The 18,907-nt window shown below is 42.7% G+C and overlaps 1 protein-coding gene across 3 annotated transcripts in view; it reads right to left on the reverse strand.

The window, feature by feature from the left end:
• Positions 1 to 5,482, reverse strand: part of daam2 (dishevelled associated activator of morphogenesis 2) — a 129,873-nt gene extending 124,391 nt beyond the window's left edge. For all 3 annotated transcript variants that reach the window (XM_069661321.1, XM_069661319.1, XM_069661322.1), the window contains exon 1: positions 5,352 to 5,482. The gene's annotated coding sequence lies outside the window, so the exon portion shown is untranslated. The remainder of the gene's footprint in view (positions 1 to 5,351) is intronic.
• Positions 5,483 to 18,907: the final 13,425 nt, after the last annotated feature.

Genomic DNA, 18,907 nt, shown 5'->3' on the forward strand with positions numbered 1-18,907 from the left:
GTGGGGGTGGGGTGAAGGAGGATAGAGGGTAAAGGGGACAAAGGTTGGTAACAAGAAGGGAAAGGTAGGGGGCAGGGAGCTGTCAGGAAGTAAAGACATATTAGGATATTCTCAACCCCCATTACCCCCAGTGCTAAATCATTCCTGGTGATGGGAAAATAATTCCTCAAGACATTACAGAGGCAATCTAACATGAGCACCTGCTCCCTGTGTGTTGAGCCCTGAAATGATTGAAGAACCAATCACCCAGCACGTGCACATTTAATGCAAAATACCACTTTTACTGTAGCTCCCCTCCATTAAATAGGTTTAATCTATAATGAAACTGAGACCTAAATTATCTCTGTTTTTTACCAGTGGTAGAAACATGCATGTCTAATCAGGTAGTCAAGGTAGCTAGCTACTGTGTCTAAAAACACTACAGTGCCATGAGTGCACAAAAGCCAGGCCCTTAATGACTCCTAAAGCCTGAGGTGTCTTTCCTGTTATAGTGTCTCTACAGTTTATGATATTTTAATTAACCACATGATTGCATAACTTACATTTGGAGTGAGCGTGTGTGTGTGAGACTGACAGGAAATTAGACCATAGGGACAAATTGAGAGGAAGGAAAGAGAAGAACGAGAGGTGGTGGAAGATTGCTGAGTGTCCTGCACTCTTTTAATCAGTAGGCAACAGAGGTATCACACATAACCCATGGATGTTCCAAGCAGTCACAGTAACTATATTCTCAGTTGCAGAAAATTACAACACACAACACAATGGAAAAGTACATTTTGCAGACAACTGAAGTGACCTGCCAGCAAATGTACACTAAGATCATATCAGAGCACTGCTTCACAGCCGGGTAACCCCAATTCTGATCAGGTGCCAAGGGTTCCTGGCAATCTAGGGCAGACCTGCCATGCCGTAAATCCTTTCCAAGTCAGGTTCTTCAGGAAGTAGAACAGCCTGACTACTGTATGGGAGAAACAGACCAGAGCCTGTTGTGGGCATCCGCCAGGAGACCCTGCATATCATGCATATTTTAGAAATATTTTAACCTCAAATAAACATGTCAAAACCTTTACTGAATGCATTCTCTCCAATTCCAAATGTCAACCTGAACCAATGAATCTCTGAGCATGCTTGCAAAGTTTTTAAGATGCTCCTGGGCACATTTGTCCACAGATTTGTCCCTTATTTTAGTTTTGCAGTCTCAGAGCTAGAACAAAAATGTACTTACAAAAAGAACCCTTCTCTTTGGAGATTTGGCACTTTGGTCAAAAAGGTTTCCCCCGGCCGCAAAAACAAATCTGTGAACTAAATTACCTTCCCGTTTTCACACGTTCTCATAAATAAAATGTGGGACTAAAGTAGAAGAGTTCATGACCACCAGTGACTGAGGACTTGGAGGAAGGGGGGAGCGCACAGACGCTGTACTGTTTTAACAGACGCACCACTATAGGATTATACCCTCAAAGCTAATTACTCCCAGACTTCTTCCCTCTGTGCCAGAAACTGCACAGACACAGCGAGTCAGCATGCCGCCTGTCTATGAACAATACAAAGAGAAAAGTGTGCTGCAGCAAAGAATGGCACAGGGCTGTACATGAGCGTATCAGTGCTTACTAGATTATGTGAGTCGGTTGCCTAATGATTCAGCAAGAGTCTTATTTAAAGCAATGAGCATCTAAATCCAGGGTTGACACGCACATGGCATATGTGCAGTCTTTAGAAGGAAGCCCTACATGCCCAATCAGACAGTCTTTAAGGGCCAGGTCATTGAACAGGTGTTATAAGTACCTGAGTATTATGAATGGTAACAGGCTCGTCTGTGTACTAAACTGTCTTCCACAACTCCATGGCAGATCCATCCATCACTTTACTGTCATCTCTTGCTTCTGTAATCTCTGTTGGTGTCAGAAACAGGTTGCACGGTACAGGTAAAGAGGACAGAAGTATCATATTTTATTAGAGCTCCCAATCTCCAAACAGAAAGTGAGACTACCACAGGACAGGTCTAACAGGCTGAACAGTATTTGTAATCAGCCAGGCCTACAAATGCTCTGATGATGATCCAGGTGATGATAAGTTTCCCATTGAACTACTGGTACAGTGACAGTATCATACTCGGGGTTTCCTGTTTCTTGATGTATTTATGTGTTCTACCATCAGTTTGTGCGCCTATTTATCTCTGTTATGTTTTTTACCTGGCTGCAAGACAAACTCGCACTAGGGTACGATGAAGTCTAAGCTGAAGTTAAAGGGTGCCTTTGACAAATCACACAACCAATAAGAGAATGGCTGCATACCTTGTGCCCTATTTACACGGAGAAAGGCACACGGCCACACGCTAAGTGCCTAAATCACTTAGCGTGTGCCCGTGTCTGACCAACTGTTGCTAGTTAGACGGCGCACAATCTGGGCGCAAACCGAGGGTCTGAGTTATTCATAGGCGTGTTTTCAGCATTACGTGAATCAAACCAATCAGAGTGTCAGCTCTCATCCCTTTAACAGCCCGGTGCACCTGCAGGCAGGCGTGTTGCTATTTACACGGCAAATTTCAGTCATTCTTCTTAGATAAACCGGACTCAGCATATTTACCTTACCGATATATGTCGAAGCAAGGATTGATGTTAACGCCCTGAAGCGATCCGACTGCCCAGCAGGAACGAAAATTAAGAGAGACATTTACGCACGAGGCACAGCATTAATCGTTTAAATCTCCAGACAGACAGCATCTTATGTTTATTAAAGTTGCTGTCACCATCAAAGAAAGGTAAGTTGGAAATGTTTATTCACTTATGAAAATGACGAATGCGTCTGGTGGAAAATCAACAATTGGGCTGCACTCTTTGGCACTTTGCGCCGGGTGTGCGATAAGGCCCTTTGAGTTCAAAATAAAATATGCACAAAATTTGAAGCGCATAGCCATCCCAGCACCAAGCACATAACTCCGCCCCGCCTCAACTCCTGCCCAATCCTGCCCGCCTCACCAGACTCTCAGGTTACAGCCTCGACTGGCAGAGGAAGATGCCAACCAAAACATCTGGCTCTGGTGGAAGTGAGTAAACTCTGCCTTAGTGGTTTGTTGGGAACAATGGTCCTGTCTTTCCCCTGATGACCACCCTACCCTGTGGGACAGCAGCTTAGACTGGGCACACACCAGTACCTGGTTACCACACACACACACACACACACACACACACACAAAACCACCCTGAGCTGAGGAAGGTTTCCAGTCATCCTTCCACCACACACACACAACATAAGTTCTGTATCCTGAGCTCAGTCAGCGGGGGGACAACCAGAAGCAGAACACCTCAGCCCAGTGGTCTTGTTACTCTTGGATGTCGGACCTATTTTTCTTGCCTCCCTCCCCCTCTAAAAACACACAGGTAGCTGGACATGGACATGCACCATAATCAAAACAGTGGACCTAAAAATACTGAGGCCAAATTGCTGCAACAGCTGCTCTGTCCGACTTAAGAGTAAACAGACAAGACTCCTGTTTTATATGTATGATTTTAATGCCGAAAGCTGAACCTGTGAAAAAGCTTAAAGGGCATTAAAAGCTCAGTGGATTGCAGCTCTGCTTAGAGATATACAGCTGGCCATAGTGCAGGGCTTTTCAATAAATCCATCCAGCATTGACGTCCATTAACACAGAGTCTGTGGGGTTCAGTGGGCAGCCTATTGATGCCTGTAAAGTATGTGCATTACACATTGTCGAAAATTCCTCCAGCAGCCTTACATGGTCAAATCCTGCAAGCCACTTACTCCCAACGGGTTAGCATGATTAAAATGTAATTTCTACGTCATAATCCGCTCCAATCCTTTCACCCATATTTTTCATTTTTTCTCTCTTCTTCTTTTTTTCTCTGAACTGTGGCCATAAACAGTTAAGGATCACTGTGGCTTACTTAACGCTCCCAAGCAGCACGATCTTGATCCAGTAGGAGGAATGTAGCAGATGCTAAGTACTCCTTAGGCAAAGCCGTGTGGGTGAGGAGGAGGAGGAGGAGGGGGTGAGTGTTTCTGCTTCGCATGGTGCTGTTGCTTGTAAAGCCTCAACAACTGACCAAAATGACCCAATGCTGCATCACTGCCAGATGTTCAGTTTCAGATTGAATAGCTCTTGATGACTTTCCATCCTATAAACGGACTCTTAGAGTGGGATTTAAGAGGAATGGATGCCCCCAAGTGTGCAAACATTTACCTCCATTTTTTGTGATTACAAATGCAGAATTTTTTTCTTTAATTCAGAGCAGAACATCACCATCAGAAACCCTTGTGAGAGACTGAATATCACGTCTTTACTAATCCAAACTGTCTGAATTCATTCATTCATTCCTGAAATATAGACATCTAAAATATAAAGACAGGCCTGTTTTCCATTACAGGAAGAAATATATTACCATGCTGATGTCTAAAGCTGGAGCCAAATTTAGCTCACGAGAACAGGAATGGCTTCCCACTGCAAGAAGGGTCAATCATGACAAGTCACTTATTTTGATATTGAGTCTAAGAGTCATATTTTTATGCACACAGGAAGAAAATCTTCCAAAGAGTTGATTTAATTCCCCTTATCCTGATTAATTCGATTAAAGGATGAAATTTAAGAGAAGAGAAAAGCTCACTAAGCTGGAAGAATCTTTCCCTCGATTTGACTGAACAGTACACATGATATGAATAGACATTTTTTGCAGCATGACTGAGGCAGGCTGTGTGGTGACAGAGCAGCGCCCTCTGTGGATGCTCACAGGAATTAAATGTCTGTCAGGTTTAGCCCAGTGAACGCACAGCCGCCTAATATCGAGGTCAAATGCATAGCACGTCACGTGAAGACTCGATGCTGTCCATCATTATATCACATATCGGTGTAAATTAATGGAAATAATAATATTGTCATCAATCGTTTCATCTCCAATTGATACGCGGTGAGTCGGTGGCTGTCATGCGCAGAGCTGCATATAAATTAACTAATATGCATATAATGGCGGTCAACGTGTTACATTAGAAAGACGCAGGTGATAATATGACATATTTCCTGTGACACAAAATCATCCAGCGGACTGGCAGGCTCCAGATCAGGTGCTGGTACTTAATTGGCACGATGAGCAGAAAAACAGCAGCCAAGCAAAAGCACATTTTCATCCTAAACTACTTCTTATTTAAAAATGCAGAAACGCAGCTAACGCGTAACGTGCCTTCATCGTGGCCATGTCCGTAGATCCGTGCTTCAGTGGAACTCTTTCCAGCCGATGTCTCCCTGTGCTTCCACGGCTGCTGGAGGGAGAGCCGTGGTGAGCACCATCACAAGGTAACCGCTCAATTCACACTGAAATTCACTCGAATTGTAAACTTACCTTCCAGGTTCGTTGCGGAGAAACAATGTCAGCTCGATAATAATAATCCCTTGTCCCTGTCAGCAAGCAAAACAGACCAAATTGAGTCTCGCGGTGGGCTGATTAAAGAGAGAGCCGCTGCCCTGCGCAGGCTGTTCATTCAGCTGAATGATAGTGGAGAGTGAAGAGGACTGACAAGTCGGTCAAAACAGCAGCACCACGCCTCCCCTCTTAAAGCTACCGCATTCTGTCTGTCTGTCGGTCGGTCTGTCTCACCTTCCGCGTGCGTGTGTGCATGTGAGGTGAGGGTGATCACTGACAATTCAAGCTAGTTTAATTTGAATAAAAATAAATGATCTTTTACATGTTTTCACTGGCACCAAGAAACAACCAGCAGCATGATTGGTTGGGGGAAAAAAGAACACTTTAAAAAAAAATTCTATCCAGTATAAAGACGGGAATGTAAAGTAATATCCACGAAAAATATGCCTTATCAATTTAGGAAGTACTCCCCATTCCCCACCCCCTCCCTAATGATTTTGTCTCAATCTATCATTTAACTTTTCAACTTGTCTTGACTTGTCATGAAAAGCAAACATCACTCCAGCCCCACCCTAGTTAGGTTACAGTAGGCACTGTTTTAATGATGAAATCAACCAAAGCAACACTTAGTTTTTATGTTATCCATTAAAAAAACATGAAGTAGGTCAGTAGGACTTCGCTGTATTTCCTCATTATTAGCCTTGTAGTCTGTACTCGCTAGCAATCAATTTAGTCTAATTTACGTTGAAACGTTTTCTCCGTCATGCAGGGCAACTTACAAATACGCAATCGATTTCTGAAGCATGTCGTTACGTCTTGCACGGTTTTGCTAGTTTTAGTCTGCAGAGGGTGGGAATTAGTGCATGTTGGTGCGGCAAGTGTCCTTTTTATTTTATTTTGCTTGAGCCCCTGCCCCCAAAAAATGTCTGTGCACAGCCCTGCTCAGAGCAGTGGATGCTTCCTGTATCAGGGAAACAACATTACTTCCCACATTCTTGAAAAGTAATAATGTAAATAATGTTACGGGTTGTAATAATTAAAAGAGACCCAAAAGCAGACACTGGCAGGCAAAATAAAGTTCAAGGGGGTTTATTGCAGGTTGAGGCTGGAGAGTGGAGGCCGAGTGGGTACTGAAGGCTGGAAGATTGCAGGCACCGATGAAGCCTTGAAGGCAGACTGAATCCTCAGTAGAGGAAATGTTTGTTGGTGAGTTCAGACAGATGAGGCAGACGCTGGACACGAAGGAGAAAACATGTTAGCGATCACTAGGAAATAGACACAAGGAAACTCAGACTAAATAAATAGTTTAGAGCAGCTGACTATAACTTCCACTGAGGCTGACGGAATAATCTGGCAAAGCGTCGAGGTGAAGCCAGGGTTCTTATACTGATATGGCCAAACTGGGTGGGGCGATCTCATCGTGTTGACATCAAAGATTTGGCATGGTGTCATTTGGTGGGAGACACAGAAAACTCGTAATTACTCATGGTGTTGTTTTTGTAATTAAAGGTTGTTTGTAAAAAGTGTGACATCATCCCGGTCTCCCATACTCCTGCTGAAAATGACAGACTTCATGTTTGCAGATGAAATAAAGTCTTGCTGCTCTGGCTGCTAAGCATTTAATCCTCTGAAATATGAAGAAACATTATGACTGGCTGTGTTTTGATCTCCTCACAGCTTGTAATCCTTCATTAATTGCAAATTCTGGGCGTCCACTTTGACCTGGGCTCAAACATGGGCATCATCAATACTAAATTAATGTGTTTGAGAGTAAAACAACCGCCCACTGTGAGGTTCTGGGTTTATGTGTGTGGGAGATAATTCATCTGCAAGTTTGCTAAAGGTCAGTAAAAGAGATTTAGTGGCCTGAACTCTTCACACTATGGAATATGTACAAATGCAAATACAAGATCAGTCACACTGTGAGGACTGCCTGGATGAATATATTTGACTCAACAACTCACAGTCACAGTTTTTTGACTAATGCTAGTCCTAAAGCTGTAAGGACAACTCTTTAAGGTCGTGACAGAATATGTTTAGAGGCTGGCAACACATGACAGAGATGACTTCATGTTTTCCTGTTACACTAAGCAGCCTGATTTGGCAACAGAATAGCTGTTATACATGTATAAATGTTAATGTCTACCTTACACACAAAGTCTGACACATTCACATCTAAAACATCACAGACTATTACATTATACAAAGACTGGGTTTCCTGCAGTGTCAATATTTACAAGACAACTAGATTCCATTTGAGATTATTCTCGCTCCTACACCTGGAGAGAGAAAACAAACAGTGGAGCAGAAACGGAAGCAGCTTTTGGCCACAGCAGCACCTGTGTGTTGGTTTGTGTAATCTGCAGTGGTTTAGGCTGTAAGGTTAGCTAGGTTGGCATTACTAGCTCGCGAGGCATTTCCTTCCTCCCTACCTTTCTCACAGGTTAACCACTAACTGCTGCCTTGCTAACACCAAGTCATAACAGCATGTGAGTTTACAACTGTTCCACATTCATTGAGGACACAGAGACGGCAGCCAAAGTGTGTGCAGTGGTTTGCACCTCCCTGAATCTTCTCCATGTTTACTATCTGCGCTGTTTGCTGCTTCCTGTGGTGCTGGACAGAAGCACATCTATTAGTTGATATTAATTATTAAATTTCAATGTTTGCATGAGACAAAAACCTAAAACTGTATGAAAAATAAAAAAATCATTTTTGATTTGAGACGAGAAGAAGACTGACTCAAACCAGGACTGACCACCTCACAACAAAGAATCCAATTCTTTTTATTCGACTGTAAGAAAAATGTCTCATAAATTGATCAATTGTTTGGTATACAAACCAAATTGTACCAATATTTTCAACCCAGTTGTACCAGCAGTCTTTAGCTCAGGAGGAAGCTTTTTAAAGTTTGATAATGATGTTGCATTGTGAGAAATGAGGGACCAGTGTTTATGAATCATTTGGGCTTAAATATTTCATCTTCTGCTGCTTCGATTTTGACTATTCTTTGTAAATAGAATAAAGTCTTTTTTTTCAGTAGCCCTCACAACTTTATGTAGGTGCAATACCAGATCACCTGGGTTTCCCCTGGCTGAACACTCAAAACACCAACAAATTCTGTTTTATTTGACTGTCACATGGGAAACAGGCAGGGCAATCAGACCACTTAAAACACCTTAGGGAGAGGAATGATGTTTCTCAAAGAAATTAAAGGTTTCCAGCAACCAATATAGATGTTAAATTGTGTTAGAAAACTACATCAATAGGACGTCAAAAGTGAAAGTAGAAGCTGCTACCTGCGTTGTTTGGGATTCCTGAAATACCTTCATGCTATTTATACAAAAGAGTTTCCAAAGCATAATCTAGCACTGTCATACAGAATAGTCTGGCTTGAGTAGCTTATGAGTTTTGCTTTGTTGTCAGACATAATTGCATCAGCTCCCGTAAGTGTCAGGTTTGTCAGATGGTGAGTATACAGTATGTCGTCACTTTGACTAAAGTTTCAGTACAGACAGTGGCGTTCAGGAGCGCAGCAGCATCACTTGTCAAAGCCAGGACGACATCGTCGAGCGGGGGCGGGGGATCCAGCCTCTGTGGGGAAAACCAGACAAGAGGCCTCGATTAATCTCTAAAACTTGGCAAAACTGAGTGGAGGTCAAATATATAATCCAGAGCGGATAGTATATCATAGGGGAGTAAGGTTCATGTCAGATAATGACACGCTGTCAGTAACTTTAACCCGAGCCTTTAAGCCTGACCCCCGAGAGTCAGTCAGTGAATTAGACTTGGCAACATGTGGACACTCCACACACACACACACACACACACACACACACACACATACTGTCACATTTCGGTACAAGTGTTTCCAGGAGAAGGTTCAAAATTGTCCTAAAATTCAATAGTAAATTCAAATTAAGTATTTTTCCACTGAACCGAGAGAGTGGGGTAATCTGTCTGAGGCTGGTGCTGTTTCTCAATCAGGAAACTGCCGTCAACACACTGCCATGTAGTGCACTGTGTTGGACTAACCTGCCAAGTGGTTGAAAAGTATCAGGGTGGTGTTGTCTCAAAATAAGCATGGTTATTGTCACATTGCAATATTTCACTGCTTTCTTTACAACAGTGAATAGAGTGGAGCATAATCACCAACATCTTTTACTTCTATAGAGACAGCAAAATGTGTGCAGCATTCAATCGTATTGTGTCATGTTGATCATATCGCATCGGTCACATTGTATCGCGTCGTATCATATCGCATCGTATCGATTGTATTGTGTTATATCATATTGTATCGAATCAGTCGCATTGTATCGCATTGATCACATTGTGTCGTATCATGTTGTATCGCGTCGTATCACATCAATCACATCGCATTGTATCGTATCATGTCATGTTGATCATATCGCATCGGTCACATTGTATCGCGTCGTATCGTATCGATCATATCGTATGGCATCGTATCGCATCATGTCGTGTTGATCGCATCGTGTCGTATCGTACGTTTCAAACTGATCTTAGAGAGACTTCTATGTCAGAGGCAAAGTCACAGCTTTGGTGTACTTGGAGCTCTTTGGAAGACACATGGATCCAGGCAAGGGGAAAGGCTTTTTTTCCTGAGACAGCCGGATCATTCAGGCAGACAAATCAAGCACACCTCAAACCTTTTTAAATAATTTGAAACTATATAGCTTGTATATCCCTGCTCAGGTCCAACGCTGCTCAGAGCCAAGACTAACAGATGTAGTTACAGGAGGATTTTGTGAGCGTCTGTCAGACAGCAGCCAGGTTGTTTGTAGACAGGGTTGATTTGACGGAGCTGCAGATGTGAAAGGTCCAGTCGACACCTCGGGATCTCAGGGGTGTCTGGCAGAACAGAAACGGCGCTAACTGTATTCACACATGTGCATTTAGTATGTACATACACACATGCTTTTGTGTACGGTAAAGCTTGCTGACATGCACTTATAACCCATGTCTATGCTTCTAGATATTAAACATACTCAAATTACATATTTCTAAAATATGAAAATGACTCTAAATACAGCCAGGTTAGCTACAAGGATACATTTCCCAGCACTGTATTAGAAAAAACATAAAAGGGCAACTCCACTAATTCTTAACAAGCAACGATACGTCATAAAGTTGTGTAACATCATCTGTGGATTATATCATTCTGGTGTCATCCAGGGTGTGGGCTGTGTGACTGCATCATGGGAAGTGTAGGATCCAGTTGTTTTGTAGTTTGACCTATGCTGGGCCTCAACTACTTTCACTTTGACCTTTGCATTTTTTTAACATCTGTACCTCATGACTCATGAAAATGTTTTTCTCTGGTTCTACTATTTGTAGGTCTGTGTTTGAGTTAAAATAACAATGTAACAATGTTACAATTTTCATTTAGCAGACGCTTTTGTCCAAAGCCACATAATACGTTAATGCAACACAAGCAACGGTCAAGACAGGAGGGAACAGTCAGTAAGTGCCAACAAACAGCTTCAAGTGCGATCGGACAGGCAATGCACAGGGCACAGATGTTTTTCAGACCTTGAATAATGCAAAAAAAACAAGTTCATGTTCATGTTGAAACAACAGAATACTGTTTTAACTCAGGAAGAGTTCACAGATCTATATTTGGTGGAATAACCTGGTTTTTAATCACAGCTCTCATGCATCTCTGCATGCTCTCCATCGGTCTGTCACAGTGCTCTTGGAGCAGCTCGTCTTTGTTCGATGTGACCGTCCATCTTCCTCTTGGTCACATTCAGGAGGTTTTCAATGAGGTTCAGATCCGGGTCAGTTATCATAAAATTCCCTCCTGGCATTGCTGAGATATCACAATCTCAAGATCAAGATAGACGTGAGGTCACGGTGACCTTGACCTTTAGATTTCAGTTCATCTTTCAGTCCAAATTTGGGCGAAATTTGAATCAATTCCTCCAAGCGCACAGACATTTGTGTGACACTGCGTCATTATGAACATGTGAATTTCTAAATTGACAGCCAAAGACTTTTAAAGGATCAGAGTGACCCTGACCTTTGACCACAGATATATTCAGGGTTCCTCATGTCAGTGTTGACATTTGTGCCAAATACCAGAGATTTCCTTATTCCTGAGTTACTGAAACATCAGGTTAACATGCATCCATATATTTTATGTACCTCGTTTTTCCGTGATGACGTTATTTCTGGTTGTTTTCTCAAGATCTTGACTTAATTTCTCGTTATCTCGGGCTCACTGTGATATAACAGACCAGGACATGCCATGCTGACACTGCCCACACTGATGAGTTAAGCCTGTTTCTATGTTTATTTTGTGCTTTTATAACTCTGGGGATACGAGTTATGGTCATCTGACGTTATGATGGTGCCGCGTCGTTAACTTGTGATGACGAGATAAATAAGTCAAGATCTCGAGCAAACAACCAGAAATAACTCGTTACCGCGGAGTAAATTCAATGTATGGATGCATGTCCGCTCAGGGTTTCCGTATACAAGTTATTTCAACACTATTTTAATTTATTTTCTTATAAAACAAATTCAAAACACACAGAGCCTACCATCTGTTTTCGCCATGTCGAGTTTGCAATCCTGCTAGCTACCGGTGCTGTAGCTAGCTGTAGCTGGCAGCCTACTTACCATAGGTTGATTGTTGTGAGGGTGCGGCTGCACTGGCGATCATGACCGTGCATGTCCGTGGCGAAGTGTGAGCAACAATCAAGTTAGTTTTCCTCTCTTAAATCTCTTAAAGACGTTGTAGCGGAGCCGGAAACAGCTTAACGCAGATGTGACGTCACTACTTAATAAGCAGACAGCACCACCGTCTAGGTAAAATACCTTAACACAATGACATACCTCTCTCTGCCTTTTATACTGGTATATTGGTTGCACCGGTATATAGGCTGCAGTCCACTCTTTAGATGAAAAAATGTAATAAAAAGGCGTCTTAGATACCGAATTTCACAGTAGCTGGATCTTAGTAAATATTGTTACCATGATTCACAAACTCTATCGCACCTTCTTGGGGCTTTTCCATTCACATAAACTGGCTGTCCAATCCAGACGTGCTCGTCAGGTTTACCTCCTGAGATGGAATGACTCGGTGCCCTTGACCAGCAGCACTTAGCCCAAATTGCCTGAGTAACAAGCCAGCTGAATAAATGGCTGACGGTGTGAATGCAAGTGGTGAAAATTACTCGGTTAAGTGTGTCCATTCAGCCGTGTGAGCGATGATGGAAAATAAAAGGGCATTGCTATGAGGGAAATGACTTCATGTAATTCAAAAGACAAATTTGCGTCTAAATCTGAATAGTCCAGGACGATTTAATCACAGCGGCGTCCAGGTCGGTTTGCTGCAGAGGTTTGACCTTAATTTAAATTACAGAGAAGAGTGTGAAAATAAACGTGGAGTAAATCACCCGAGAATAAAGGATGAAATGTGTTAAAATTTCACGTTATGGTGAGTCGGTCAACAAATATAAAAGCTCGTCACTTCTTATGCTGACATAAGTGTTCTGGTATGAGTCAGTTATAATGCTCATCAGACGGGTCACAATTAAAACCACAAGCAGCTTGTTTTATTTTGAAAAACAAAAGGAAGAATCCAACTCATTCCAGACTAAATATGTTACAAGCCTTTATTTTACTTGGTCACATCTTGAACTATTAATAATATCAATGTGTTTTGACCAAGGCTCCCCAAACACAACCACAGCCGCTCTCGCGAAGCTTTGAGACTTTATTCATTTATTTATTCTTGTCGTTATTTATTGTTTTGTTTACCTAAAAACACATGTAAAACTAGAGAGTCTAAAAAAGAGCTTACAAAATGACAACCATGTGAGTTTTTAGAGTGTTAATTGCATCCATGCTACTAAAACCCCACAAAAGGAAAAGGACTGACTGTAAGTGGACTCAGTAGTGTTGGCTGTTGTAGCGTTCTGTTATATATGGCTTCAGGATCAGTAAAACAAAAGATTATGTGTATTATCTATCACGCCTTGTCATAGCTGACTGACATGTTTTGTATTGTCCCTGTCAACACTTAAAAAGTTACATTTACATGTTCTGAAAATGGGTCAGGTCAAACAGTCCTCCTTAAATTAATGCAACTATATGTGCTTTCAAAAAGGGCAACATTAAAGTATTTGTGGATAACAAACAGAAAAATACTACTAATACAGTAAACACGTTCCAAAAGACTGAACAGACACTGTAGCTGGTATATGAAGGACACAATGTTGGTCTTTAATTTGCATTTGGAAATTGTTTTTGTGATCCAACAGAAGAGACACATGGCTGCAATTTGGACCCCTGAATAGCTGAAAACCAATGGCTCTAATATTAACTGTTATGGGGAATTACTAACTTGGACTGTACCGGTTGGGAGAATGTGGCCACTGTGGTGCATCGGCAAGAATGCAGGGACACTGAGATGTTTCCTTCATTGGGTTCAATCCTGATGTGTGTGTGTGGGTCTACAATATACAAGAAGAATAAACAACATCAGTATACAAACAACAGCAGCACTCACGAGATGCATTAAGCACTACTAGTGCTAACAATGCTAATACCAGGCCCTCATGGCTCTTTGAGTTACCTACACGGAAAACGACGTATTAGCAGGTCGTTTAGATTAGAGGTCGACCGATTGATCGTTTTGGCCAATTAATCTGCCCCGATAGGACTTATTAAAAACTATAATCACCCGCGGATCTGGGCTCTGATAGTGGCCGATGGCTGTGCAGCCTCAGGCGGGGACGTACATGCAGGTACCTGGGATAATTAATTAAAGTTAACTTTATAACACAGCTTTATTCACATACTATGATCATGATAAGGTTGTTGTTTATAGTATTGCATTATTAATGAATTAGACTATCGTTAACTTTCATTGCTTTTCTGCCGAGCTCATGCTGCTGTCTCTGTTTAGCTAGCAAGCTCGCTACAATATGGCTAGCTGTGAGTGCAAGCTGAGCACAAGTAATGGGATCATATCTGATCATTTGAGGGGCACTTTTGCTGAAAATATAAGTTTGCGTTTGCAACTCCCGAGGATACTTTAACAACTGTTAGAAAACCATGAAACGCCACTCGTACGTGGAGACCGTGAGAGGGGCCTGATATACGCCACAGAAGATGATTTGGATTTAAATAGGTAAAAACGTATGAAGACTAGTTACGTTATTTACTTACTTTTTATTACTATTTGACACAACTAACCTACATAACTATGTTACTTAACTTAAAAAAAGTTCTCTTGGATTAAAGTTCTGAGTATGTTTGACGTCCATCGGCCCTGAACACCCCCCCTGAGCAGACCATTGCCCCCTCATACTAACGTCACCTGACTTCAACGGCACATCAAAATAATAAGCTGGAAAACCGACTCCAGAAATAACTCTAGAAGTGTTGGACCATGACCAAGCTGCTGTATTTAAAGACTTGTGAGTGAGAACATGCCGAGTATCCAGCTCGTAATACTTATTACATTTATGTGTCCTTAAAACCTCCTGTTTCGCTGCACCTGACCCTTTCTGTACAGCTGATATGGTTGTGCTGTTTAACACAACACAGAGGCCCTCTATTGTCCATAAAAACTGCAAGCTCTGCTGGTTTTTGTCTACTCTCCTATGACACAGACTCACGCACACACATAGATATAGTGTCCACTCTCTCCTCCACTCTGTGCGTCTCTGTAACCTCTCTGATGGAGGGTGAAAGTCAAAAGGAGGAAGTGCAGCTCAGTTACACCTCCAACCAAACTTCTACATTAGCTTTCACCACGGAAGGATGCAAAGTCATCTGTGTGTCCTCCCTCTCTGGCCCCTCCTGCCTCCATCGGTCTTCCACTCTTCCCTGTATGCATTGTGATGACTATAGTGAAAAATCTGAGAATCAATAAGATGCTTTTCTGCTCTATTTCTGCCTCGTGTGATACATTCTGTTTCATTTCCTGCCTGTCGTCAAAGTCTCCCTACATTTGTCTCTCTCTCTCTCTCTCCATCTGTGCTGCTGAGCAGTGGAGCTTTTATCTGCTCTGTGTGTGAGTGCTGGGGAGTGTGTGAGTTTAAAAGCAATATCATTGCAAAGCCATTACACTACACTATGTTGGCAGAATTTTTTCGATTTTTCAACAACAACTGGAAAAACATGGAATTTGCATCGCCCCACGGGTATAGGAAAAAACCAACAACGTAAGGTATCCTCACACACACACACACACACACACACACACTTGTATCTCCTCAGTGTGGCCTAATTGAAAGTGACACATCACTACTAATCAATACACCAACCCATTGTTGCCATGGTAATATCCTCAATGTACTGTACCCATTCCTATCAGTGCTACAGATTCAGACATATTTACACCTTGTATTAAAATGTGTTCTGTATCTGAGCATGTCTGGATATAAACACGCACGCTAATTAAGGAGTAAATGCAGTTTGACCACAATGTGATGGGTTTCTGTTGGACCACACATGGAGTTCGTCTGGCTAGCATTGAGTATTGCTCTTATGTAGGTACAAACACAATCAGTGCAATGTCAACCTTTCACTCTGAGCTCTGACTTTGAAAAACAAACACTTAGCACACCTGGCATCAGAAGTCAGCTAACCTGATGAACATTTAACAGTGACATGTAGAAATGGAAGATTCTTGTCCTATTGGGTGACTGTGACGTGCTGTGGATCTGTAGCTGTGTCCCAATCCAGGGTCTGCAGCCTTCGAAGGAGGCGGTCTACGGAGGATGCTCCATTCATAGCCTGCGTAGACCGTTAAAGCCGAACTGAAACGGTCTGGTCTACTCTTGCGTCACCAAACGCCGCTCCTTGCGCCTAGCAACACGTAGCTAGCGGGCTAACTAGCTAGCATAAGTAACGTCGAGTAAGTTAACCTCTTATTTTAAAGATAATTTGTTTCAAGGGCCCTTTCGTTTTCTTAAACATGTGTAACGCTAGCTGTTTGAGTTGAAAGCAAACTTTTAGATTTAAAGTGTACTCCTCAGCTGCGTAAAAGTCTGCCATGTCGTGGTGAATCGGGTGAATCCTTCGCAGGCCACCGTAATCCAATCCATCCATCCAGGAAACGGAGGACACATTTGTCGGCCACGTCTGAAGAAGCCTTCGAATTGGGACAGCCTTCGACGTGCCGCTGTGACACAATACGGCCTTCGAAGGCTGCGGCCCCTGAATTGGGACACAGCTGTGTGTGTGTGTGTTTTTCTCTCTCCATCTCCTGCACTCTTCAGGTGGTACTCTCCTTGCTGGCGCTTGTGATTAAGCTCACCTGTTGCAACTTATTAAATCAGGACTCAGAGCAGGGGAGTGAAGACAGCGTGTGGCAGTGGATCATTTGGATCACTTTGGTTATTGTGTGTGGAAGGAGGGTGATCTTCTCGGCACCTTAGCTCCTTTGTTCTGGATTAATTTTCACTTTGTAAAAAAATGTGGGTCAATCGGAAGATCAGCTTCTATTTTTGCTTTTGAAAGAAGCTTGTTTTAAGTTGTACCCTTTACTTGCCTTTCTTGTCCATCCCTGGTCCCTCTTTTATTTTCCCTAAACTACGCTTCCTCAATCTAGGACGCCCGCCTCCGATGTCATGTCTCGTTCAGAATCATCAGGTTTGAAATGTAGACTGCAGACCTGAAGATTTTTTAGACGATCCACCGGTATATTCTCGATGTGTTTCAGATTCTATCCCGCTCTGAGCCGTTGCATGCAGCGAAAATGGTAGTATTTCTTTCCAGCGTCTCTTGCTGGGCCGTTCCTTTCAGAGGGAGGGGCGCAATGCACGCTTGGTGTTGTAGGAATGTAGAATGGGCAAAAACCGCGAGCTGTTTGTACAACTTTCTGTCAAAAAAAGACTTTTAAGGGGGTCCATTATTGTGAAAAGAGGACCACTGATTTGTTGTGAACATCTGTTGTGAAAATCAAGAACAAATTCAGGAAAGCCAGATTGGATGGATGTGGAAACCACACAGTAGAAATCTTTAGGCCGAGCTGATGTGAGCACGGTTCGGCCTCCTCTGGTGTGACACCTCACGGGGTTGTTCAGGGGTAACAGTGACATAACACAGCTCATTGTGTGAGGAATGGCATGCAACAACAGTAGCCCAACACACAGTCCTGAATAGAACTTCAAAGGCAGCGGCACTGCGAGGTATTTCATTGTAACTCTACCACACTGCGGAGGAGAGGAATTTGGATGCTAGAATCCTCCACGGCAGCAGGAATTCGGCGGACCTACGGGGGCTCTCCTGTCAGATTCCCGCTCAGCTCGTTACAGTTAGCATTCCCACAACGCTTACATAACGCTGCGCTGAACCGTCACCTGCACTTGGCTCGTGTTGGGAAGTGGATTTGGACAGAAAGTTGTTTGCTCTGGCTGCTCATCGCTCGGAAATAGGTGGAGAAAGTGGATTTACTGTGGAAATTCTGTCCATATTTCCAACACATTACAGTCCTTTTAGAGACTTTGTTTGTCATTCCAGCTGCAAATATTCCTCCTGTGCTCTTTCAACCCTGTCTCTCATTTCACATCCATTTATTTTCTCTCCACTCCTCAACTCCCTATCCTCTTCTCCAGAAATTCGCAAGAAATTCCACTCCTCAATAACATCACTTCTGTTTTCATTAAACCTTCTCTCTGATGCCTTTTGTCCTTCATTCTCTCTGCCTGACAGTAAAGAAGAGGAGATGTGGGCTCTCTCAAACCAAAGTTCACTCTATTTATACTGAGCAGTTGGAGTGGTTGGCTCTGCGTTCAGAGCTCCAGGCCTTTTAGACCCACGGAGGGAGGGCCTAATCCACCCTCTTTCCCCACCGCCGAGCTCTGTCAGGCCTGCAGCACCGCCCAGCCGTGTCCCTGCCCCCTGTCCAAACTCCTGACCACATGCAGCTGAGATGGAGCGGGTAGAAGGAGGAGTCACTTGACACGCACGTACTGCAGGAAGTGAAGCTAAATAGTCCAGGTGATATAAGCATGAACCTGGAGCCATCGCAAAAACGCCATCACATATTTTGCACCATATCTCCAGCACCAAACATGATAACACAATAAAGGTGATGTCTACCCATATGTTTGGATGGTCAAGGATTACAAGGATACCATATATATCATCATATACTTAATGCAAAGGGAAAAACAGGATCTAAAGACAACGGCTGGTGGCTTAATGTTGTATTGGTTGCGAATATGTTGTGTAGACTTTTATAAGCTTAATCCTTTTCTACATTAACTTTGACTAAGCAGTGACTGTGAAGAGTAGAGCATTATCCAATTTAACCGTAGCCTATAAATCCACCTTATAAAGAGTTTGTCAAACACATCAACTTACTGTCAAGTAAGTGGAGGGCCAAAAGTAAAATGGCCGCCATGGCTGCCACATGACATTTATGGCCATGGCTTCATTTAGAAAAATATTTAGGGGCCAAAACTGTAGTGAACCAAGTGTCATGCTTTTATGACACATTGGATGTAAACAAAAATGGTGTGTTTTTCATTGTGTTATTCTCTGTGCAGTGT

The sequence above is a fragment of the Semicossyphus pulcher genome, unplaced genomic scaffold (assembly GCF_022749685.1).
Source record: "Semicossyphus pulcher isolate SPU_LCO1_2020_fin unplaced genomic scaffold, fSemPul1.0.p SCAF_14, whole genome shotgun sequence".
Taxonomy (NCBI): domain Eukaryota; kingdom Metazoa; phylum Chordata; class Actinopteri; order Labriformes; family Labridae; genus Semicossyphus; species Semicossyphus pulcher.